The sequence below is a fragment of the Bufo bufo genome, chromosome 5 (genome assembly GCF_905171765.1).
Source record: "Bufo bufo chromosome 5, aBufBuf1.1, whole genome shotgun sequence".
Lineage (NCBI taxonomy): Eukaryota > Metazoa > Chordata > Amphibia > Anura > Bufonidae > Bufo > Bufo bufo.
This window is the reverse complement of record NC_053393.1, coordinates 135,985,708-136,013,319: the sequence shown is the minus strand read 5'-3', so window position 1 is coordinate 136,013,319 and position 27,612 is coordinate 135,985,708.

The following is a 27,612-nucleotide window of genomic DNA, read 5'->3' as shown; positions in this document are numbered from 1 at the left end:
TAAAGAAAGAGAACATCTATAACAAAGGTGACATCACTGGATGTAAGAGGTATGTGGCGCTATGTAGGAGAGGAGATGCTCTGGCTCCTCCCCCTGCCATTTGCAGAAGGAGGATTCATAGCTGGGTGAGGACGGCCAAAGGGGGCAGCAAGCCATGGGCGGGTGGCAGATGGTGGGGGGGAACAACTGGCCTTGAGCAGGATCTGGGGAGGGAGGAGAGCGGACGAGCTTCCTGGCTGTAGCCTGCTGTTTATTGTATAATGTGAAGCAGGCAGTGCAGCCAGGACAGGCCCTCCCCTCTCCGTATGATGTATAGAGACAAGTCTCAACAATTGAATTTCAGCTGTACAGTGTTTGTTGGGAGTGGCCTATTATATGTAGGAGGGGCTTTTAATAATGGGAGGGGCTAAAATGGGCCACTTGACTGGATTTTCCCCCCAGGACTAAGGCTGCCAGCCCACTCCTGGATAGTGGACTCCCAAATTCTCAGTAGATCCCTCCAGTATCTTGTTCACTGGAAGGGTTTCGGACCAGAGGAGAGGATGTGGGTTCCAGCGGCCGATGTTAATGCTAGTTGTCTGGTGAAAGCCTTTCACAGAGCTCATCCGGATAAAGTTGGTTCTGGGTGTCCGGAGGCCACCCGTAGAAGGGGGGGTACTGTCACAATCTGTCCCATGACAGGAGTCAGAAGATCAAAGAGACTGGATACACGTGATGTGATCTGACAGACTCTTTGGTTTGACTTGTTTCTGTGCTGTTTCTGGTTATGACCACACCTCTTGTCTCAGGTGTAGCTTAAGTGGTCATTCCAACTCCTCTATTTAGTCTGGTCTCACCCATCATGCTATGCGGTTGATTCTCCTTTCTGGTTGTGGAAGTGCTGGTGTTTGCTTCTCCACTGAGTTCGTGCTCGTCCGCGTACTTCGGAGTTAAGTGTCTCTATCCTATTTCTAGTTTGATGCATTCCCCTATCTTTTGGTATTAGGCCTGAGGGAGTATCATGTTCCTTCAGCTGGAAAGGAACAGGTCATCTTCTGTCCTGACAGTATTTCCAGGGCCCTTTAGGGTCAGATAGGGCTCTAGGTTCCTGCGTATGAACATTTCTACCATCGAGGTCTGTTCATACTGATAGTAGTCAGGGCTCGGTTTAGGGATTAAATAGGTGGTGACCTTTCCCCTTTCCCTTGTTTCCAGACCTAGTACCTTTTCCCGTCCCTCCTGTGTTCGGTGTGGAGTTTACCACCCACACCGCTCCGTAACATCATGTGGCAGTGAGATGTAGGCACCACGTCTCCAGTCCCCTGACCAGCCAGATTTACCAGCATGTGTTCCAGGAAATAAAGCAGTGAAATGACGTTGTTCATCCTGTAGACTGACAAATAATGTGGCATCCTCAAAGGGCCTGAGAAAACGGCAGGTGTCACGCATGAGCTGCCACTAGCTAACATCGAAGTTACACAGGCGAGTACCTCTGTCCGCTTGTATCATCAAGAAATCTTTTATGGCCTTTCTCTGTTCCTATAGTCGGTCCAACATGGAGGGTGAAATTCCAATCGGTGGAAACGTCACATATCAGCCTATGTTGGGGGATGCTGTTCTGCCACTGCAGCTCAAGGAGGGTGTGCTTTGTGGTGTACGAGTGGCTGAAGTGCATACAAAGTTTCCTGGCCATTTTTAGGTTGTCTTTCAGATGGGTCAAAGACTTCAAGAACCGCTTGACAACCAGATTGAACACATGTGCCATGCAGGGCGCATGGCTAAGCCCTCCTTGACGCAGCACCGACACAATGTTCTTCCCATTGTCGGTCACCATGGTTCCAATTTTGAGTTGGATTCGAAGTTCCTCCCCTGTTTGACTCGCACAGGCAAACGAGGTCTAGAACAGTGTGACACCGCCATGACCTGCACATGCGGTATGCTGGTGGGGCATGGAAGCGGCGTCACCTGGTCAAGTTTCTGGTTTGGCTGGGCAGGAACTACATTTACCCAGTGGGCCGTAAAGGACATATATTGTCCTTGCCCGTAGTTAAAGCTCCACACGTCGGTGCTGCCATGCACTTTGGCAGACACCGACAGGCTCAAGGACTGGCCCACCTTCTGTTCTACATATGTGTGCAGGTTTAGTACTGCCTTTTTGGCAAAGAAATGACGGCTTTGTTGTCTCTTGGCAATCGCTTTGGTTATCGATTACTGATGGAATGACTGACGAGGAGGAGCAGGAGCATCAGGACGGTAGATGGTGGGAAGGACAGACAGCTCCCTTTGGCTGAGGTGGTGAAGCCTTGACTGCCTGAAATCGGGTGCGTGCCACTGGGTGATGCAGCAGTTGATGCGGCAGGCTAGACCACCACATCGGAGCCACGGTTCTCTCAGGCCACTTTATGGTGATGCTGCATATGTTGATGCAGGGCCGTGGCACCCTGGCCACACTTCACCTTCTGCCCACAGATTAGGCAAATTGCCATGTTCAACTCCTCCGGTGGCTTAACAAAAAACTGCCACACCGCCAAGTGGGTGAATTTACCCCCAACTCTTCGCACTCACTGACTACTATGGCCGCTGCCTCCATAAACCTCTGCACCACTACTTTCCGCCTACCGGAGGAAGCGTTGGATGTCCCCTCCACACTCCTCAAAACATGACCGCTAGATGACACCGGGAGCTCAGGTCTCTAGCTGCAACTCCTGCTGCCTCGCCACCTTACTCTTCTGTAACCTGTGCCTGTGCAAGAAACATTTAGGCCTCTGCCACTCTTCTGTGCAGGGCCTGTCACCTCTCTGTCTGAGATATTGTTAGATCAAATAAATAAATAAAAAGGAAATTAATACACCCAAAAAATGGCTTTAGAACATATAACTGCACCGCTGAACGGCAAATATATATTTTTTTGTTTCCCTAATGAATCCCCAAAAAGGCTGTAATTTTGTAACTTCACCACACAAAGGCTAATAAGCCCCTTTCCCCACGAATACAATCCAAAAAAGGCTTCAGAACATATAACTGCACCGCTGAATGGCTAATACCACTTTTTCCCACTAATGAATCCCCAAAAAGGCTGTAATTTTGTCACTTCACCGCACAAAGGCTAACAAGCTTTTTTTCTCCACTAATACACCACAAAAAAGTCTTTAGAACATATGACTGCACCACTGAACGGCAAATAAGCCCTCTTTTTTCCACTAATACACCACAAAAAAGGCTTTAGAACATGTAACTGCACCGCTGAACAGCAAATATTTTTTTTTCACTAATACACCCCAAAAAAGGCTTCAGAACACATAACTGCATAGCTTAACGGCTAATACCACTTTTTTCTCCACTAATACATCCCTCAAAAGGCTGTAATTTTGTCACTTCACCGCACAAAGGCTAATAAGCCCTTTTTTTTTTTACACTAATACACCCCAAAAAAGGCTTCAGAACATAGAACTGCACTGCTGAACGGCTAATAGCACTTTTTTTTCCCTAATACACCCCAAAAAATGCTGTAATTTTGTCACTTCACCACACAACGGCTAACAAGCCTTTTTTCCCTACTACTTCACCACAAAAAAGTATTTAGAACATATAACTGCACCGCAAAAGGGCTGATAAGATGTACGAATATTTCCTAGTAATGCACCCTGTTAATTGCTGTATCACACAGCACTTGCACCCCAGTAAGAAGCAAGGTTTGCTGGAATTACAGAGGTATCATCTATTGCAAATCTAAAAGCAGCAGATTAATTCCTCCCTATCCTTTCCCTACACTTTTACTAATCTTTGCCTGAACTTGTAAATCTTTTTTCAGCACAATGAAGTCTTTCTTAGCACTGTCCCTAGCACCTGCTGACGTCTTTCCCTGCAGTAAGCACACTGGAAAATGGCAGCATCCAAGATGGCTGAGGCTATTTGTTGTGCTGTGACATCACAGGGGCTGACTTACTGCTGATTGGCTGCATGCATGGCATTGTGGGTGATCCCTCATTCCCAGAGTTCTTTGCTCCATGTCCTAACATGTGCAGCAGCCATTTTAGGAAATTCGTTATCACAAAGCGTGAGGAAATTCGGATTCAGTGCGAATCAAATTTTTCCTGAAATTCGGATCAAATTCCAGTTCGTCAACTTAAATTCGCTCATCTCTACTTGCTACCGTCAAAGGTAATATATAATAGTTATTCAGCCGGTCAGTTGGGTCTGTGTGACCTACCTATATTTGTGGTTGAAAATACACTGTACTTGCCATTGTCAAAGGGAATATATAAGAATTATTCAGCCGGTTAATTGAGTCGGTGTGACCTACCTATATAGTTTTTTGCTTTAAAATATACTTTTTTTTTTTACCAAACACCTCTTTTGATCCCGTGACACAAATTATTTGCCTGTCAGGCAATTTTGCGGGTGACTGTAACAAAATGAGGAGAGCATCAACTGTGGGACGTGACCATGGTGTAGCTGGTGTTGGTGGAGCTCCTGCTGCAGGGAGAGGACGTTGTCAAACTATGCCAGCCCAAATGAAACTCCTTCCTCTTGTGCACGAATGGTGAGGCCAGAACAAGTAGAGGCAGTAGTAGATTGGATGGCTGACAGTGCCTCCAGTTCCTTTGCATTGTCTTCTACCCGGTCAACTGCTGAAAGAGCAGAGTTAGCACAGTCGCCCCATGGCCATCCATCTTCTACCTCAACCCCTTGCTCATCAGCCAAGCATTCTAAGCCCCAAGTCATGCAGCAGTCACTTATGCTTTTTGATGACTCTGCCCCAGAACTGACAGAGATTGAGATGTCCAACCACTTATGGATGAGGATGATGACATGGGAGAACCACCGCAGCACATCTCTCATGATGAAACACAAGTGTCAACTGCTGTGGCTTTCTGCAGTGTGCAGACCGGCCAGGAGGGCAGGGGTGAGGAGTGGGTGGAAGATGATCTGGAGGATGATGAGGTCCTTATACTCACATGGCATCCAGGTCATGCCAGTGACGTGTGCAGTTCGGAAGAAGAAGAGGGGGTCATGCAGCGCCAGCCGCACAACAAAAGATGCAGCAGGGTGAAAAAGCCAAGTGGTTGGCCCCCAGCCAGTATGCCTGCTACTTCCCAATGCGCCAATAGACATAGCACACCAAAGCGCCTGAAGTGAGGCATAAATGTTCTCAACCTGAGCACCACCTGCATGATCCGGCATCTAACCACAAAGCAAGAGCTGCAGTGGAGTAGACACCTCAAGAACCACGAAAGATCAGAGGCTTCTCCTGCTCCCTCTTCTGCTGCCTCTTCCTCCCCCTCTGGAGTGACAGGCACACCTGCCACCCCGCAAACAGATGATGTGGCAGCAACGCCACCACCACCACAGTCACCATCACCCAGCATGTCCACACTGTCCCATGGAAGTATTCAGCTGTCCATTTCAAAACTGCTGGCCTTTGAAATGCTGCCACTCCATCTGGTGGAGACAGACAATTAAAAAAATGTATATGGTCCCAGCCACCACTACTTTTCAAGGCGGGCTATCCCTGCCCTGCACGAACAAGTGGCGGAAAAAATCCAGTGTGCGCTGCGCAACACCATCAGTGGCAAGGTCCACATAACCACTGTTGTGGAAATTTTATTAGGATGTGTATTTAATATATTGTGTATTGTCATCATCTCTCTCAGTGTCAGGGTAAACCATTGGAGTCGATATCTTACTGTGTATGTGGAGACACAGCTGCCGGGTGCAGAGGTCTCCTTCAGGGAATGGTCCATGTGCTATGCACTGGGCTGTGGGCCGGGGGAGACTGTGTTCAGCAGAGCAGTGTTTTCTTGGCGAATGTATGGACTCCGGCTAGGGCCCCCGCGCAAGACGCGGATTTATTGGTTTTGCGTGGATGCATTTGTTAAGAGAACAATATATGAAAGGAACGTGCGTTTGTTGTCTCTAGTGCGCCCGATCAGCCTCTGGAGATAATTAAGTTGTACTGTAAATAAACATGTATGAGGATCATAGTAACTTTGTTTGGCATTGATCACTGAGCAAGGCTGGATAAAACTAACTACAGTGGTAATGGGAGGTTATTGTATACAATTGTTTGTTAGCTGGCTATGTTATTTTAAATGTTTATCTTCCTATGTCATCACTTCCTGTATGTCATCACTTCCTGCATCCTTGTTAGATGAAGTAAGTGGTCAGGTGACAGGCCAGCCCCTTTTCTATTGTTACACCTTTTGTGAGTAAGAAATAAAAGGGAAAGAGACTGGGCAGGAGGTAGGCAGTGCTCAGCAAGAACTCAAGATGATAACACTTGTCTGTGCCGTGAAGAGATTTACCTTTCCTTACACAAAGTCTGATGCGAGCGGATTTCTACTATAAATATTTCTATTACACCACCGACAAGTGGACCAGTAAGTACGGGCAGGGAAGTTATATCTCCCTAACTGCCCACTGGGTAAATGTAGTGGCAGCTGGGCCTGAGGCAGGCAGCGGTTTGGCGCATGTCCTACTGCCACAGAGAATTGCTTGACATTTATCGATGCCTCCTGTTGCTTCTTCTTCCTACTCCGCTTCCTCCTCTGATTCCTCCTCCTCTACCGCCTCCTCATCACGTCAGCGCAACACCTGCACCACCAACATCAGCACAGCCAGAGGGAAACGACAGCAGGCTGTTCTGAAACTCATACGTTTGGGGGAAATACCCCACAACGTGCAGGAGCTGTGGGCGGGCATGGAAGAACAGACCGATGAGTGGTTCGTGCCGCTGACCCTCAAGCCAGGCCTGGTGGTGTGCGACAATGGTCGAAGTCTTGTACTGCTTGACTGTCTGTGCTGCAGCTTACCTTTGGCCTTCCCGCTCACCGGCTCATATGTAACGTACCCACAAGGTGAAACTCCACCTTGCACATTCTGATGAGACTGTGCGAGCAGCAGCAGGCTATAGTGGAGTTTCAGCTGCAGCATGCACGAGTGAGTCGCTCTGCGAAACAGAAACATTTTACCACCAACAAGTGGGCCTCCATGCAGGACATGTGTACTGTGTTGCGCTGCTTCCAATACTCCACCAACATTGCCAATGGTGATGACGCCGTCATCAGTCTTACTATCCCACTTCTATGTCTCCTTGAAAAAATACTTCAGGCGCTGATGGATGAGGATGTGGAACAGGAGGAAGAGGAGGAGGAACATGGATCATTCCAACGGGTATCAGGCCAGTCGTCCACAGGTGGCTCCGAGGGTGGGTTCCTGCACCAACAGCGGCCAGGTACTCAACTGGCCAGCCAGGGCAGTTTTGGAAGATGAGGAGGTGGATTGCCGTTCACAGCAGGTTGGCATACAAATCAGCTCATGGGCATCAATGGAGTATGGCTGGGGGGATACAGAGGACACAGATGATACACCTCCCACCGAGGACAGCTTGTAGTTGCCTCTGGGGAGCCTGGCACACATGAATGACTACATGCTACAGTGCCTGCTTAATGACAGCCGAGTTGCCCACATCCTAACCGGTGCTGATTACTGGGTGGCCACCCTGGTGGATCCCCACTACAAGGACAATGTGCAGGCCTTACTTGCATTACTGGAGCTTGAACGGAAGATGCGCGAGTACAAGCGAACGCTGGTAGAGGTGCTCCTCCCATCAGCACGTCAGAAGGGAAGGTTAGCATGGCCGAAATGTGGAAAAGCTTTGTATGCACACCACAATATACAGCACCACCATCTGATACTGACTGTCTTAGCAGGAGGCAGATTTTCAGCAACATGGTGGAACAGTATGTGTCCACATGTCTGCACGTACTGACTGATGGATCTTCCCCTATTTAACTTCTGGGTCTCCAAATTGAGCACATGGCCTGAGCTTGCCCTTTATGCCTTGGAAGTGTTTGTCTGCCCTGTGGCAAGTGTATTGTCCGAACGTGTGTTTAGCACGGCGGGGGGTGATCACAGATTGCCCTGTGGCAAGTGTATTGTCCGAACATGTGTTTAGCACAACAGGGGGGGGGTGATCACGGACAGGTGCATCTGCCTGTCCACAGCCAACGTGGACAAGCTCACGTTCATTAAAATGAACCAGGCATGGATCCCACAGTACTTGTCCGTACCTTGGCCAGAGTAGAGAGGTATACCAGATGCACCTAGGGATTGTTGCACTCCGGCACAATTTATGCGTTCTCTTTCCCAATGTTTTGGGGCTTCCACAAATCAAAAAAAAAAACAATGTTTGTTGACCTCCTCCGTCTGCACCGCCACATCTGTTATGTCTTTAATTGGCAGAGTAGAGAAGTGTACCGGGCGCACCTAACCATTGTTGTACTCCAGCACAGTTTGTGCGTTCTCTTTGCTATTTCCCAATTTTTGGGGCTTCCACAAACCAAATAACAAAATATAATAAGGTTGGTGACCTCTTCTGCCTCCTCCGCCTGCACAGCCACGTCCACCTCTTCTGCCCGCACCCTCACGTCCGCCTCCTCCATCTGCACCACCACATCCGCCTCCTCCTCCACTGTGACCTCCGTCTCTAGACTCCAAATTTTTATGTCTTTTATTAACAGAGTAGAGAAGTGTATCGGGCGCACCTAACCATTGTTGTACTCCAGCTCAGTTTGTGTGTTCTCTTTGCCATCTCCCAATATTTGGTGGTCGACAGTTACCAGCCCCCCCCCCCACCCCACCCCTAAAAAAAATTAAGAAAACTAATAAGATTACCCATTTTGAATCTATCCAAATGGGAGAGGAAATTATTCTCTGTAGCGTGTCTGTGAAAGTCATAAATAAAAAATAAAAATCTAGGAACAGCCCCTTCATTCGTCTTAACTGTTGTAGGAGAGGAAATTCTTCTGTGGAGTGTGTCTGTGAACATCATGGTTTAAAAAAATATATATATTTGGAACACTCCCTTTATCCCTTTATCCATTTATCCATCTTAACCATTGTAGGAAAGGAAAATCTTCTGTGGAGTGTGTGTGTGAAAGACATGAATTATTTTAAAAAAATTAGGAACACCCCTTCATCCATCTGTGACACTGGTAATTTTTAGAAATTTTTACTGTAGTAGGAGAAAGATTCTTTTAATATATAGTCCCCAGATAGGGGACGTGTGAGATCTATAACTGAGACAAATTTTTTTACCCAGTTTTAACCCAGGACATACAAGCACCAAACTGTCACACCGTGGCCCTTAACAACCTGACACAGAACTGACGGACACACCAAAAGCAAACAAACAGAAAGAGTGTTGGCTTCCTCCCCGCCACAGCGGCCTCTTCCACCTACACCACCATGTACACAGCCTCCTGAACTTGCTACTCCTTTTGGACCTCTGCCTCTTGGTTCAAGATTATAAATCTTTATTTTTATTTATTTTATGTCATTTTAAGTCACTTCCCTATCCACTTTTGTTTGTAGGGCAATTGTACTGCTTTTACACACACTCTGGAGCCTTTTGAAGCCCTCTAGCCCTTTTAGTTACTTTTTTAGATCCACTTTAGTGCCCCAAAGATCAGGTCCCCATTAACTTCAATGAGGTTAATTGTTCGGGGTCAAGTTCGGGTCAAACCCGGAACCCGAATGGAACTTTGAAACAAAGTTCAGCTGAACCTCTTGAACCCGGACACCTAGCGGTCCGCTCATCCCTAATAAAGACATCAGATTCTACTTCTGGACTGGTTCATATATACTCCTTGAGGGATCTACCTATTGATGTATTTAGTGTTGAAGGGAAGCATTTCAAGTGCAATTCACTCCGAAGTTTAGGAAAACTTCATTTTGCAACAAAGCCGAATTTCCTCACGTTTCGTGGTAACAAATCAGTTTTTTTGAAAATGAAGGCTGCATGTGTTACAAAGAGAAAGTAAAAGCCTGGGAATGCAAAATCACCCATAATACTGTGCAGCCAGCCATCCCCTTTAATGTCACAGCCCTATAAAACCCTGATCCTGCCTGGTCTCCACTATTTCACTGTAAGCTGAGCATAGGGAGAGACGTTGTAAGGGCTCATGCTCTAGGGATAGTGTTGCTGAAAACTGTTTTAAAAAGGAATTTTGGAGAGGGACGGTGCAGGAAGATCGTAGAGAGAGTTTTTTGAGAATGCAGGGAGAGCACAGGGAGACACCAAGGAGACGGCAGGTGGTGTTTAATTGCCATGTGCATCACGTTCTAGTGCATCAACATTCAGAGTTAATCCCTTATTTTAGTATTCCAAAACATAGTAATTTTTTGCCCTGTACATGTGTGCAGTGGAGCTAAACTGATTATAGTGAATGCTTTCTGTTAGCTGTTGCATTACTTAGCATCAGTATGATGCCACGGTTAAACACTTCGCCCTGTACATTTGTGCAGTGGAACTAAATTGATTATAGTGAATGTCTTCTGTTAGATGTTGCGTTACATAGCGTCAGTATTAGGCCATGTTAAATATTTTGATGTCCAGCAAAAAATATATCTAATTAATGGGTTAAATATCAAAAATAGTAGTCCAGCTGAAGCATAACCCTAACAAATCTATAGGTAAATATTTATTAATAAATTACAAAATCTTATCCTTTTATGTCCAGGCGCACACCAGGCCAACCATATAACTGTTAGGGAGTGGGGTAACTGACCCTATTGACATATACTATAGCTAGGCCCTAAGCCCAGAGGCGGCTCCTAGTGGTGGAGCCCCCCTGTCCTCCAACCTGGCTAACAACTCCTGTACAACCCTAAGGGGATGGCTATTAGTTATGGTACAGGATGTTGGGCTGGTGTGGGCATGGACAGAGAGGATCAAAACAAAAAATGATAAAAAAGCACAGTGTATACAGCCCCGATGATAGGGTCTATCATCAGGTACACAGTGCATCCAATTACAAAACTGCAAAAAACTCCTAGGTAAGATAGCTCTAGATGCCACAGAAATAACCCGTGGTAAATCCCAACGCGTTTCCCCCACGGTGTGGGATCATCAGGGGGTAATAGATAAAAGATAATTAAATAGATTCAAGCGGAGTACAGAGTAAACGGAAGGAGGCCCAGATACAGTTGGCGCATCCGTACAAAAACCGTTCAGTACATGGTGTCAAATATGACATTAAGTAATAAGATCAGAATTGTTTGGACCAGATGACAATCTTGGGAGGGACGGATAGAAGGACATATATCGTCAGTCCTGATGTATCATATGCGTGCATCATATCTGTGAAGAAAAAGGAGGATATCCATATATACATATAGATACTTAAGTATGCATCCCAACACCACATACAAAAGTGTGAGAAACCATCACCAGTATGGGTTAAATTAGAGGGATTCACTCACAGTATCATGAGGGAAATTCCTTATACTTAAGTAGATTCGATCAGTCATATAGATAATGCAGATGACTCCCTTGTAGATAATGAAGTATGCAAAGACCAATCGTGTCACTGATGTTCACATGTATCAATCACAGAGGTAGGCTATAAACACAATGAGATAATCAAATAGTGGAGGGTCATAATACTCTCAGTTCACATGAGATCATCGAGGTGAAATAAAAAGGTGAGCATACCTTCAGATATATGTTGAATCACATACCACAGTCACCCATGCCAGGTTAGCCTGTTAAATACCGGTCCACTATATGACAGAGAAAAGCATATATCACTAAGGCCACACTGCAGACAATTCATGTCTAAGGGTGCATTGGTCAAGTTACTTACTATTTGTAGTCACGCCGCAGACATACGTCCCCTCCCTGGGTCCAACAATTACTCTCTCAGAGTTAGCCCCTCTTATAGTAGGCACCAGAGGTCCTCTAATTGTATACACCTGTGTTGGGGCGGCGTCCCAAACCACTCCTCCACATAGGGCTGCTGTATATGCCCTGTTGAAGCGCATATTAAGCGCCATGAGTGGTATCATGCGTTCCAGGGTGGAACGCAAGTCACGCGACTTCCGGTAAGGCTGCCGGAAGTAGCGTCATCGGGACATAAGCTCCAACCCGGAGCAAGCCTAAACAGATAGCTAGTCACATAGAAGGCGTCCGGGTATGACGTCATCTCATCGGGCCCTTGCGTTCCAACATGGAACGCAAACGGCCGGATTGGACAGAACACTGTGGGCAGAATAGAAACGGCTACCTAACACAGGTAATAACCGCAGTTATGGTGCATGGTAAAACCAGAACATGAAAGGGGCAGGGTAAATGATACGGTCGCCAAAAAGGGCGACAATGCCCTACCTCCCTACACATCTTAGTATATGCATGGACCATACAGATGTTTTCATGAGGAGTAGGTGATCGGGGGTACAAATATAAAGGACAAGATTGACAAGTAAATAGATAAGAGCCGATGAAACAATATATAATAAAGCCGGTGAAGCCATTTATAATCACCGTTCAAGATAATTACAATTTCGGTGCTTCACGCACCTGGTCCAGTAAAGGGACAAAACTAACTACCGGGCTCATAAATTGCAGGGACAGAATAGGGAGAGGGAAGGGGACGGGGAATAGGAATAGGGACCTATCGGGAAAGGGCCAAAAGGCCAGAAAAGGTCACAAAAAACATGAAAATGTCAGTCTTTCATTTAACCCGCGGGGGGACTGGGACCGGAGTCTATGGATCCATTCGCTCTCCTTTTGTAGGATCCTCCTGTCCCAGTCGCCCCCACGTGGAGATGGATGTACCAGTTCCAGTACAGTGAAGCGAATGCACCTGGGGTCGCCCCCATGAACCTCGTTAACGTGTGTCGCAATCGGGGTAACTTCCTTGTTTTTAACGTCATTTACATGCTCAAGGATTCGTCTTCTGAACTCCCTAATAGTTTTCCCGACATAGTCGAGGGGGCAGGTACATTGGCATAGATAGATGAGACCCTTAGACTTGCAATTAATGAAGTCACGTATCTGAAAGGTCTGCCCAGATACTGATCCAGTAATGGTTCTTGCTGTATTCAGGAACATACAAGCCTTACAGCCACCACATCTGTAAAGTCCCACCGGTCTGCGATCCAGCCAGGTACCCGCCTTGACTGGAGGCGTATAGTGGCTGGTCACCAGCCGATCCCTAAGGCTCCTGCCCCGACGGTAGGAGACGGACGGACGTTCAGTCACGACCTCAGAGAGGTCGGGGTCCATACTCAGAATTGGCCAATATTTACTTAAGATTTTCTTAACATTCTGATTGGCCGTATCAAAATTCGAGATAATTCTCATCGGTTGGGGACTATCGGGTCTCCTAGTTTTGGGGATAAGAAGATCACTTCGATCTCTAACCTGGGCGTGCTTGAAGGCCTCCTTAAGTATTGGTTGAGGATAACCCCTAGCTACAAATCTATCCTGGAGGGCTCTTGCTTCTTGAAAGAATGCCTCATCACCGGAGCAGTTCCTCCGTACCCGGAGGTATTATCCTCTGGGAATGCCACGTTTGAGGGAGGTAGGATGGTAGCTGCTCCAGTGAAGGAGAGAATTCGTCGTTCGTGGAAAGTCGATCCCCCACTATAGTAACCTTAACGTCAAGAAATGTAATACTAGACGGGTGTTGTTCAAAGGTAAAGTGGAGTCCGATCTCATTCGTATTGAGGTCAGATATGAATTGTTTGAGCTCATTAGAGGCTTGTATGTTCCTGAATACAGCAAGAACCATTACTGGATCAGTATCTGGGCAGACCTTTCAGATACGTGACTTCATTAATTGCAAGTCTAAGGGTCTCATCTATCTATGCCAATGTACCTGCCCCCTCGACTATGTCGGGAAAACTATTAGGGAGTTCAGAAGACGAATCCTTGAGCATGTAAATGACGTTAAAAACAAGGAAGTTACCCCGATTGCGACACACGTTAACGAGGTTCATGGGGGCGACCCCAGGTGCATTCGCTTCACTGTACTGGAACTGGTACATCCATCTCCACGTAGGGGCGACTGGGACATGAGGATCCTACAAAAGGAGAGCGAATGGATCCATAGACTCCGGTCCCAGTCCCCCCGCGGGTTAAATGAAAGACTGACATTTTCATGTTTTTTGTGACCTTTTCTGGCCTTTTGGCCCTTTCCCGATAGGTCCCTATTCCTATTCCCCGTCCCCTTCCCTCTCCCTATTCTGTCCCTGCAATTTATGAGCCCGGTAGTTAGTTTTGTCCCTTTACTGGACCAGGTGCGTGAAGCACCGAAATTGTAATTATCTTGAACGGTGATTATAAATGGCTTCACCGGCTTTATTATATATTGTTTCATCGGCTCTTATCTATTTACTTGTCAATCTTGTCTTTATATTTGTACCCCCGTTCACCTACTCCTCATGAAAACATCTGTATGGTCCATGCATATACTAAGATGTGTAGGGAGGTAGGGCATTGTCGCCCTTTTTGGCGACCGTATCATTTACCCTGCCCCTTTCATGTTCTGGTTTTACCATGCACCATAACTGCGGTTATTACCTGTGTTAGGTAGCCGTTTCTATTCTGCCCACAGTGTTCTGTCCAATCCGGCCGTTTGCGTTCCATGTTGGAACGCAAGGGCCCGATGAGATGACGTCATACCCGGACGCCTTCTATGTGACTAGCTATCTGTTTAGGCTTGCTCCGGGTTGGAGCTTATGTCCCGATGACGCTACTTCCGGCAGCCTTACCGGAAGTCGCGTGACTTGCGTTCCACCCTGGAACGCACGATACCACTCATGGCGCTTAATATGCGCTTCAACAGGGCATATACAGCAGCCCTATGTGGAGGAGTGGTTTGGGACGCCGCCCCAACACAGGTGTATACAATTAGAGGACCTCTGGTGCCTACTATAAGAGGGGCTAACTCTGAGAGAGTAATTGTTGGACCCAGGGAGGGGACGTATGTCTGCGGCGTGACTACAAACAGTAAGTAACTTGACCAATGCACCCTTAGACATGAATTGTCTGCAGTGTGGCCTTAGTGATATATGCTTTTCTCTGTCATATAGTGGACCGGTATTTAACAGGCTAACCTGGCATGGGTGACTGTGGTATGTGATTCAACATATATCTGAAGGTATGCTCACCTTTTTATTTCACCTCGATGATCTCATGTGGGCTGAGAGTATTATGACCCTCCACTATTTGATTATCTCATTGTGTTTATAGCCTACCTCTGTGATTGATACATGTGAACATCAGTGACACGATTGGTCTTTGCATACTTCATTATCTACAAGGGAGTCATCTGCATTATCTATATGACTGATCGAATCTACTTAAGTATAAGGAATTTCCCTCATGATACTGTGAGTGAATCCCTCTAATTTAACCCATACTGGTGATGGTTTCTCACACTTTTGTATGTGGTGTTGGGATGCATACTTAAGTATCTATATGTATATATGGATATCCTCCTTTTTCTTCACAGATATGATGCACGCATATGATACATCAGGACTGACGATATATGTCCTTCTATCCGTCCCTCCCAAGATTGTCATCTGGTCCAAACAATTCTGATCTTATTACTTAATGTCATATTTGACACCATGTACTGAACGGTTTTTGTACGGATGCGCCAACTGTATCTGGGCCTCCTTCCGTTTACTCTGTACTCCGCTTGAATCTATTTAATTATCTTTTATCTATTACCCCCTGATGATCCCACACCGTGGGGGAAACGCGTTGGGGTTTACCACGGGTTATTTCTGTGGCATCTAGAGCTATCTTACCTAGGAGTTTTTTGTAGTTTTGTAATTGGATGCACCGTCTACCTGATGATAGACCATATCGTCGGGGCTGTATACACTGTGCTTTTTTATCATTTTTTGTTTTGATCCTCTCTGTCCATGCCCACACCAGCCCAACATCCTGTACCATACCTAATAGCCATTCCCTTAGGGTTGTACAGGAGTTGTTAGCCAGGTTGGAGGACAGGGGGGCTCCACCACTAGGAGCCGCCTCTGGGTTTAGGGCCTAGCTATAGTATATGTCAATAGGGTCAGTTACCCCACTCCCTAACAGTTATATGGTTGGCCTGGTGTGCGCCTGGACATATAAGGATAAGATTTTGTAATTTATTAATAAATATTTACCTATAGATTTGTTAGGGTTATGCTTCAGCTGGACTACCATGTTAAATATTTTGCCCTGTGCATGTGTGAAGTGGTGAGGGTGACACAAGTGACTTGCAAATATATGTAGATGATAATGTAGCAGATCACATGTGGAAGCCAGATGAAGAGGGGACATCATCATCATCAGTGGGCAAGGGTGGCAGCGTGCCTGTGAGACAGCAGGATGGAAGTGTGCCCAAGAGACAGTTAGGTGGAAGCATGCCTGCGAGACAGCAGGGTGGAAGCGTGCCATGAGACAGCAGGGTGGAAGTGTGCCCGAGAGACAGCAGGGTGGAAGCGATCCTGTGAGACAGCAGAATGTAAGCGTGCCTGAGTGACAGCAGGATGCAAGCGTTCCTGTGAGACAGCAGGGGGGAAGCAGTGTAAGATCTGGGTCAAACGAGTGGTAAACTGTCTGTGACTCGGAAGACTACCTGTGAGGAACACACTAGCAGTGTACAGGTTCATAAAAGGAGCGGCAGGCAGGCATCTCGCAGTGGTGGAGAGAAAATGCTATACTTGGCGGTGTGGAAATATTTCACACAGTCACTGGAGGACATTAGCATGGCAGTATGCAGGATGTGTGGGAAGAGGGTGAGGTGAGGCTAGGATGCTAATATTGGCACAACAGTCTTGCGTCAACACATGGAGTGTCACCATAAAGTGGCATGGGAAAACCATGCCACTTATTTAGTGCTACAGCCTGATGTAGAAACTACTGCATCTCCCACCGGCTTGCACCACCCTCCAGCAGTTAGGGCTCATCAACGTCAGCAGAAGGAAACTGTTGTTCTTCCCATCGACTTCAAAGTCATCTATTGCTACTGATGCTCCATCTCCTCGTCACCTGTTTCGCCAGAAATCGATCACTGAGGTGATTGCAAATAGGCAGCAGTATACATACACTCATCCAACAGCTCAGAAGCTGAATGTGCACCTGGCCAAGTTGCTAGAACTACAGGTTCTCCTTTTCCATGTAGTTGACTACGGAAGTAGTGTGTAGTAGAATATGGAAATATCTATTTTTATATGCACCCCTTAGGGGGGCAGGTCTTAATGACCCTTTAAAGTCTCCATGTCCAAGAAAAGTCAGCAAGATGCAGAGAGAGGAGGAGCTGGATATTCCTGATGACATTATCATTGGTATTAGATGATGTGGAAAAGGAGAAAAATCAGATGGTGAAAGAAGGGTCTTCTACCTGTAGGGCAGGAGAGTGGTTGGAGAAGTAGGTTTGCAACTGGGAACTAGGTTTGCAACAAACGGTCACCTGCTGGGCCACGAGGTACTCTTCATATGTAGTTTCAGGATGAAAGGGTTAGAGGTAATCGTAACTTTAATTATTAGGTAAACATGTATATAGTGGTCAACTATTGGCCCCATGTGGCCGCTTTATGTAATTCTCATACAAAAGGGACATTTGCAGGAGATTGAAGGCCACAACTGCAATAATTTGCATATTGTGCCACACACCTAACCAGCCAAACCCCATACCAGCAACAGCCCCTTTTTGGCTAACATATTATATGGCAGCTACTAGTTTTCAGCTTCCTGTCCCTTATGACAATAATCCAACGGTCATGTTTGATCCATCCACCTCGTTCAGCCCATCTGGTTTTAACCCTAATACATTTCTAATGCAAAATACAATCCGGTTCCTAGTATATTTTTATATAGGTTTTTATTTTACACTTGAAATATGGAAATCATTCTTTTTTTAAAGGGATTTATGTTTACAGTGTTAAAATCACATTTACTTACCAATCAACGCACAGGAAATTTTGATTAGTATTTTAATAGTTCAGACATTTTTGGATGCAGCGATACCTAATATGTTTTTTTAAGTTATATATATTTTTATATGTAAAATTGAGAAAATGGGGTGATTTAAGCTTTTATTTATTTAATTTTTTTTTTTTACAGTGACAACTTTTAACCCCCTTAGGGGACTAGAACCTGGGATCTTTTGATCAGCGGGATAGCCATTCCCCATCATTGCAGCTAGGTGTCTGCTGAATGATACAGCTGACACCCGCCGAGTATGGAGTGGGCTCACTGCAGCATCCTGCTCCATACATTCCCTAAGTTACATGAAGTAGGGTATACCTGATTTATAGCGATTTATAACAAATCAAATTTCTTGGCAAACTTTGGCGAATCTGCCGAATCAATTTATTTTAAACTTCGCTCATCTCTAGATGTATTTATACATTTTTATTTATTGGTTCATGCAATTTTCTGTTTATATGCTGACCCTCTCTGGGTCTATTATTACAAGTTTTATTCTAAGAATTATAATAACATATTAACAAGTTTTTAGATAACCTGTAACCCTCGATGTAACATCCTGATGGAAGGTCCCTTTCTTTTATCATATATTTAAGTGTGATTTTTACTTGTCTTGGTTATTGTGTGATGCCCGAGGAAGGGGCTGCTCCAGCCCTGAAATGTGTTATACCAATACTAGAGATGAGCTAAGTTCTCAAAAATTTGATTCAGCTGCTTCACTGAATTTCACAAAGAAATTTGCTTCATGACAAATAACTTTGTCTTCTTTGTGAGTAAGGGGGCAATGATGGGGATTGGTGATTGAACCACCCTCGTCATTGAACCCCTCAGATGCCACGTTAATCTCTGATCGCGGCATCTGAGACGACCATTGAGGGCTGTCGCCTTATCCATTTGGTCACGAAGAGTCCGCCTAGGCCATCTTGATTGAAGATCCAACGCGAAATCCCACTCGGTGTGATGACATACATCACCGCACACAAGATTTCGAGAGGGATGTTCAATGAGGATGGCCGCGGTAGACTCTTCACATGCAAATGGATGAGGTGAGTATAATTTTTCTTTAGGGAAAATGTATTTGTTACTATGAAGCACAAGGAAATTTGCCTTCGTGGCAAATCAAATTTACTACATTAACTAAGACTATGTAGTTTGAAGTTTCTTCAGGAAGAAGTGCCTGTGAGCTGCCTCCTTTTTTCTTTACTTCTTTTTATACTCTTTAACCGGATTTTTTCTGGTGAGACAGCGAGGCTGCAGCTTAAGGTACCCCTATTTGGCATGTAGGGTTTTGTGCACAATGCACAAAGGAGGTGAGTGGTTCCCCCCTCGGATTTTGGTTATTCCAGGTGTTGCTCTATTCACCTTCTGTGTACATTTATCATTGAGCACAGTAATTTCATATACAGTACTCCACTTACTCCCATTTGGTATGGCCCTCCACCTCCTAAACATTATGCAGGGAATTGCCCACCAGATGAGAGGTACCAACGTTCTGGGGCCAGCTGTGTTCTTCAACCCTAACCAAGTCATGAAAAAAGAGAGGTGCTATAAGTGAAACTGTGCCTATGTGGTTGCTTAATAATTACTTATCACAGAAATAAGACCGGTATAATACCATTTTGAAACAAACTTTGTATAATTTATCATGTGCAATGATTTTGAAGTTCGTTTTTCCGGGAGAATAAACTGCTGATATTTGTGGCAAATTTATCAAAGTGTTGCACCCTGTTTGTCACATCTGTAAATTTGTCTACAGATGTTTGTTCAGTTTACTGGCGTGAGACTGTACAAAAGGTTTATGACATTTTAAAATGGCGCAATCCATAAATATGTCTAAAAATCCTAGTCAAGCAGTAAGTTACGCCCACACTTTTTACCTAACTTTATCAAATGGACAAGCAAATTGCTCTATTTTGTAGTGCAAATGTGTCCCACAGCAGATAAGACACTGTTTTGAAGGAAAATGCACCAGAAAAAAGGTGCGCATGCAGTGACAGATATAATCTATCGTTAGGCTACCTGCACATTCTTATGCAGAAATACTGCAGCATAATACAGTACCAGCAAAGTATATGAGATTACACAATTCAGATGTACCCTCTGGTTCTTTTTTTCATGCGGAAACTGACCTGGCATGCAGATTTAGATATCCAAAGCATGTCAATTATTTTAGCGATTTTTGGCGCAGCTGTCATCCTTTTCAACTGAAGGGTGATATCTGTGGCAAAACTGTATCAAATCCGCACCAAAAATGGCAAGTAACACATGGAGTTTTTGGGGTGGTATTGATGCGAAAACTCACAGAACTCTACACGAAAAACTGTACAGATATTCTATTCTTAAAACCACATCCGTTTGCAGGTGGCTTTATGAATGTTGTTGTACGGTATGTGAGTGTGCATGTGTTTGCATTTGCAGCATTCGTTCCTCTTTATACCAATCACAATTATTTTGCAATCGTTTATGTTCTATTATTATTTGTAAATAATTTTAATTAACAATTTTAGAAACTATTCTGTGCTGTTCTCCCGGGGCACCGAATAATCACATTCCACATGTAATTCTGATTTTAGGCACAGTTATGCTTGTCCACTTTTGATTTGGATTGTTATCAAAGCACCTGTGTTTTTTCAATTCTCCTAGATTGTCCATTTCCAACGCATTTGTTTGCCTCAGATAATTAATGTACAAGTGTAGCAATAACTACAGATGTTAAATTAAAAAAAAATATATAAAAAAATTGCCTAGAATGCGTATGACTGTTATATTTGATGTTACCCATCTATGCATTAACGATAGCAAATATATTTATTTATGTATTCTTACAAATAATAAGGGAGAACCAGTACTAAGAAACGGATTGTTTTATTTGATATTCAACCTGATTTTCATGGAAAATCATGCAAAGATGAAAACATGTATTTATTTATTTGGCAAGTGAAAAAGAGCAATGCCCACACATTGATATCCACCAACCATTCTTAATATTTTTAGATTCATCAGCATTAATTACATAGAAATGTTATGAGAAATAAGGTTAAAAATTCTGGTTAGGAAAAATAGTGCACATCAATAAGATATTCTTAATGTTTAACCATATTACCAGATTCATCTGAATGGCTGCAATGTGGTACCACATTTCCTCCAGCAAATTCAGTGCACAAAAGTGTGTAATTTCCCAGGACCCGATGTTTTATTTTTTTATTTTTTATTATTATTTTTTTTTAACTTAGCTACAGTATGTAGAAAACAAGGCAGAGTGCAGCACTGAGTAAAAGCCATTGTATAGGAGTGTATAGAGATGCTCTTAACTGTATTATGTTATGCCGCAACAGGAGTTCAGATCAGCATCAAGGGTCCCACGATCTGCATCACTTAGGGTACTTTCACACTAGCGTTATTCTTTTCCAGCATTGAGTTCCGTCCTAGAGGCTCAATACCAGAAAAGAACTGATCAGTTTAATCCTAATGCATTCTGAATGGAGAGAAATCCATTCAGGATGCATCAGGATGTCTTCAGTTCAGTCTTTTTGCCTTTTCAAGACGGAGATAAAACCGCAGCATGCGTTCAAAATTCCGGAACACTTGCCGGAATGCATTTTTTCCCATTGACATGCATTCATGCCGGATCCGGCCCCGAGTGTTCCCGCAAAACGGATTTGGTGTTGCGGTCAGTGCATGCTCAGACCAAAAAAAAGTGAAAAAAATAAATGCCGGATCCGTTTTTACATTTGTTATACGGATCAGGATCCTGGTCCATCAGTTTGCACACGTTTTGACGGATCCGGCAGGCAGTTGCAGCGACGGAACTGCCTGCCGGAATCCTCTGCCGCAAGTGTGAAAGTACCCTTAGAGTAATCAGAACACCCCTCTAGATGTACAAATTAGTTCACAGAGAAAAAAAATGCTAAAAGTCACTGGTACCTGTGCTAGATCCAATAGAAGAGGTATCTTTATTCAGGATAAGAAAAGTTTATCAGTAGAGTTGAGCGGACACCTGGATGTTCAGGTTCGACGGGTTCGGCTGAACTTCACAAAAAAGTTCGAGTTCGGGACCCGAACTTGACCCGAACCTGACCCCGAACCCCAATGAAATCAATGGGGACCCGAACTTTTGAGCACTAAAATGGCTGTAAAAAATGTCATGGAAAGGGCTAGAGGGCTGCAAATGGCATCAAAATGTGGTTAAGAGCATAGCAAGTGCTCTGCAAACAAATGTGGATAGGGAAATAACATAAAATACGTAAAAATAAAAAATTATAATCTTGATCTAGGAGGCCGAGGTCCATATGGAGTAGAAAGTTGAGGAGGTGGTGGATGTGGCGGTGTAGGTGGAAGCGGCGGTGGAGGAGGAGGAGGTAGCCTACACTGCTTTTTGGTTTTAAATTTATTTAATTTTTTTTTAAATTAGGGTACACCCCAAAACATTGGGAAATATAACCTGTGATAACCCCCTGCAGTCGTGCTAAACATACGTTCAGACAATACACTGGCTGCAGGGCAGGCCAGCACCTCCAAGGGGTAAAGGGCAAGATCAGGCCATGTGCCCAATTTGGAGACCCAGAAGTTGCAGGGGCTGACCCCTGTCAGTCAGTTCGTGTAGGCGTGTGCACACATACTGCTCCACCATGTTGCACGTCCCCTGTGATGTCCATGATCCAATTGGATATCTTCTCTATCAACTTTCGATGTTCTTTTATGCGCCTACCATGGTGATCATGGGTGGCAGGGAATCAGGGTTCCACGCCGGAGAGGGAGCATGAGAAAGGGATACTACATGCAAGGTATACTACATGAATGAAATTAAATGTAATCGAGCGGAAATGTGGGACAAAGTATTAAAGCATAAGCTTCCAAGTTAAGGAGGGGGCGCGCGGCAATTACCCACTCTCGACTGGGGGAGGTGGTGACGATAAATAACATTACAGGACTCTTAAGATGCTCTGTTATTGGAATGATTAATAAAAAAATTATAGGGAATGTCACTGGGGTATTTTGGATTTGGAAACGTTAGCCAGGAGATGCCCTGCTGCAGCTTTGTTGACTCTAGATAACTTCTGCCTGATCGCACGTCCCTGTGACATCCACGATCCATTTGGATATCTTCTCTATCAACTTTCGATGTTCTTTTCTAAGCCTACCAGGTTGATCACGGTTATCGGCGACTCAGGGTTCCACGCCGGAGAGGGAGCGTGAGAAAGGGAGACCTCATCCAAGGGAGGTCAATGGCTGCAATGGGATAAAGCGGAAATGTGGGACAAGTTATTAAAGCAGAATGATCGAATGAAAGGGCCAATTAAAGATGAATTTTAGAAATTTAAGTCCCTGTCACCTATGCAGAGCAGGGGTTTTTCATCGCCAGAAATGGGTTAATGTCGCCCACCAATGAAACAGATTATTTTAAAAAAATTTGGTCCCTGTCACCTATGCAGAGCAGGTGTTTATTCACGGCAAAAATTGTAAAATGTCAACCCAAGAATGTAACTGTAAAATTAGTGAAATTTATTAACCTGTCTAGTAGGTAGAGCAGGGGTCAATCACAGCCAAAAATTGTTGAATGTCACCCAAAAATGTAACAGAAAAATTAGTGAAATTTATTATGCTGTCAACTAGATAAAGCAGGGGTATATCACAGCCAAAAATTGGTAAATTTCACCCGAAAATTTAACAGACAAATAATTTTTTTTTTTTTACTTGTCTACTAGGTATAGCAGTGGTATATCACACCCAACAATTGGTGAATTTCACCCGAAAATGTAACAGACAAATTAGTGAATTTCTAATACCTGTCTACTAGGTATAGAAGTGGTCGTGCCCCCAGAGGAAGGTTTCCACCAAAACGCTCATCGGGGTGTGCGGTCTTCCTGTGGAGATATGATTTTTACAAACGGTATGTGATTATTTGTATACATTTTGTATCATGCACTACTTGTGAGTTATTTGGCAGGGTAGGGATGCGACCTCTGTTGTTCAACGGGGCTTGTTTCTGCACCTTATCTACATGGCACTTTGCACTTTATTTGGTTAGATGCCCATCCAGTAGGTTTACCTTTGTATCCTCTTCCCACATTCCTCTTTATGTCATACCCATAACTTGTATCTCCCAGGGGTGTACCGCACTTGATATATATATGTTTGTCATCTCGATTTAGATGTTTTTTTAATATGTATTTCAATAAAATTTATATTTTTACAGCTAATTAGTCTCATTGTTCTATTATAGGTCTTCCCATTCTTTCTGAGCTAGCTTTGCTAGAGGGGTCTATGCTACTTGTTGCTTTACGCATTTTTATGTAATCTATCTTTGGTTCAAATAGGTATAGAAGTGGTATATCACACCCAAAAATTGGTGAATTTCACCCGAAAATGTAACAGACAAATTTGTTTTTGTTTTTTTACTTGTCTACTAGGCATAGCAGTGGTATATCACACCCAAAAATTGCTGAACTTCACCCTAAAATGTAACAGACAAATTAGTGTTTTTTTTTACCTGTCTACTAGGTATAGCAGTGGTATATCACACCGAAAAATTGGTGAATTTCCCCCAAAAATGTAACAGACAAATTAGTGATTTTTTTTAACCTGTCTACTAGGTATAGCAGTGGTATATCACAGCCAAAAATTGGTGAATTTCACCCAAAAATGTAACAGACAAATGAGTGATTTTTTTTAACCTGTCTACTAGGTATAGCAGTGGTATATCACAGCCAAAAATTGGTGAATTTCACCAGAAAATTTAACAGACAAATTAGTGAAAAGACATAAAATAAAATACGTACAAATAGAAAAAAATAACTTGATTTATGAGGTGGAGGTCCATATGGAGTAGGAGTTTGAGGAGGCGGTGGACGTAGCGGTGTAGGTGGAATCAGCGGTGGAGGAGGACAAGGTAGCCAACACTGATTTTTGGTTAAATTTTTATTTATTAATTTTTTTAAATTAGGGTACACTCCAAAAAAGAGTAAAATATCCAAAATACAAGAATGATAAATTGCACTGTAGTATAACAATGGCTGGTTTAGGCCGGCATACATGTCTATTGTGCAAAAGGTATGGACAAGTCCTGTGGGATCCATGTCTGGTTACAATATCTATTGTATGTGGTTCGGGGGGATCCATAAATACTACATTCTTCTCCCACCAGCCCAGGAACAAATTTTCATATGATGGGGCACAAGGATTCCCCATCACAGGGCCCCTGAGCTGGTGGTAGAATGTACCATCAAAAAGGAAGTAGTTACATGTGAGAGTAAATTCCAATAGTATTAGAATAAAAGAGTTGTGCACCTGAAACTGACAGCCTCTAGTCACCAGAAATGATTCAACTGCTTTTATCCCAAGATGATGCTGTATTGAAGAGTAAAGGGCCTCAACATCGATGGACCCAAGCATTGAGTCTTTGTCAAGATAAACACCCTCCAATCTACCCAATAGGTCACTCGTATCCCTAATATAGGAGAGTAATGATTTAATGAATGGTGCCAGAATGGTGTCAATGTAGATCCCAATGTTCTGACTGAGGCTGTTGACTCCCGACACTATAGGACGCCCCTTCGGGGGTGTAACCCCTTTATGGATTTTTGGTAGGCTATAGAAAGTAGCCACTGTGGGGTGTTTACAGTTCAAGAAGTCAAATTCCCCCTCAGAAATCAAATAATTTAGTCTAGCTTCACGTAGAATTTGAACTAATTGCGATTGGTATAGTGCTGTGGGATTATATTGAAGCCTTTCATAGTTTTTTTTGTCTTGTAGGAGACTCATGCACATCGTTCTTTATTGTGTGGTGTCCATTATCACTATGTTACCTCCTTTATCTGATGGCTTAATTGTTATCTCCCTGTCCTTTTCTAGATTTAGCAGGGCCCTAAATACCGTTTTTGTACAATTGAATCTCTTCTGGTTCAGTGTAAGCTCCTCTATTTCACAGGTAACCTGGTTTGCAAACATATCAATGCACGAAGGATCTCCTATAGGTGGCATTTTGGAGCTTTTGTTTTTGAGCGTTGTGAACGGGCCACTACCCTCCTGCGGGGTACTATCCTCTAAGCTATATAGAATTTGCACATCCTGTAATATATCTTGTGGAATGCCTAGCTACCTGCTTTCCCGTTTGTTTACCATTTGAAAGTGTTTGTACCATCTCAGCTCTCTGGCAAACAGATTAATATCCTTTACCCAGTTAAAGAGATTGAATTTTTGAGTAGGTACAAAGGAGAGTCCCCTGCTTAGTATTCCTATTTTAACTGGTCGTAGGGTTTTGGTGGATAAATTTAGTATTTGACTGGGTTGTTGTGGGGGTGTATGACCATGAGGGGGAGATTTCTGTGGATTGAGTGTCCGTAGGTGATATGGCACTCCTTGCTCTAAAAAATGTTGGCCACTTTCCTCCTGCCCTCCTCTTGCACCCCTACCCCTTGTACGTCCTCTACCTCTCCCTCGATTTCTACGGCCACTCTCCTTTTCCCCTTCTGATATTTCAGTATCACTCGATGAGATATTGGATTCTTGTTTTTTATATTGGGTCACTGTGCGATCAATAGTAGTTTATACCCTATTTTCATGAAAGTCCTGTAGATCACGATTAAACTGCCGATGTTTTCATTCCTTTAGCGATACTGAAATTTCTCCAGGTCACTCTTTAACTGCAGTTCTTTGTTTGCAAAATCAGGCTCCAGTTGAAATTTTTGTGTTATCTCTATTTAGTCTTTTATTGTATTCTCAAGCATTTCAAGTATTGTCCTTTCCTCCACCAGAAGTAGGTGCTTAAAGAGGACCTTTCACTAGTTTAAAAACTAAAAACTAACTATATCAGTGGGCAGAGCGGCGCCCAGGGGTCCCCCTGCACTTACTAGTATGTCTGGGCGCCCCTCCGTTCGCCCGGTATAGGCTCCGGTGTCTGCAGCTCCCTCTGTTGTACTGGGCGGAGTTTTTGTATTAGGGTTGTCCCTTGCTGCAGCGCTGGCCAATCGTAGCGCACAGCTCATAGCCTGGGAGTCCCAGGCTATGAGCTGTGCGCTACGATTGGCCAGCGCTGCAGCAAGGGACAACCCTAATACAAAAACTTTAACTCCGCCCAGTACAACAGAGGGAGCTGCAGACACCGGAGCCTATACCGGGCGAACGGAGCGGCGCCCAGACATACTAGCAAGTGCAGGGGGACCCCTGGGCGCCGCTCTGCCCACTGATATAGTTAGTTTTTTAAATTTTAAACTAGTGAAAGGTCCTCTTTAAAGCAGAGGGAGCTGCTTGTAGCCTCCTCCTCCCACTTGCTCATCAAACTTTAGCTCCTGCACCTACTTGCTGGGGTGAGTGTAATCCTCAAGACCCTGGGAACTATCTTATGTTTAATATAGCTCTCCAGGGGCTGGACCTCCCACCAGGAAGTAATTTGTTCCTTATAAAATTTAGTCATTTCCTTAAAGTCTACCTTAAAAGAGGGAGTATATCTCTTTTGAATTAATGCCTTCTCTGAGAACACCTCATTGGCTTAACTCAGCCATTGGTTTTTATCCAAACCTGTTGTCAAAAATCCTGCCATGCCCTGATATTTTCAATCAGACTGATCACACAACCATAGGTTATAATGGTCAATTCTGGTTACAAACAAAATGGGTACCCAATATTAAGCAATTAAATGTTAAGTTGATAAACTGATGATATATTGTTGCGAGTCCCCTTATGAGTTGGCCCATTGTCAATGAAACGCATTGGAAAAGTTATCTTTATCCATACCAGGGCCCTTGTGGTTGTTTAAATCCCTCTGACGAAGCTGGTCAGTCAACTGGCGCGGTGCAGGGACAAGAAGGGACACCTTAGGAGTTAGGAGTGACATGGGGGTCGCCCTTTTGAGGGTGAGC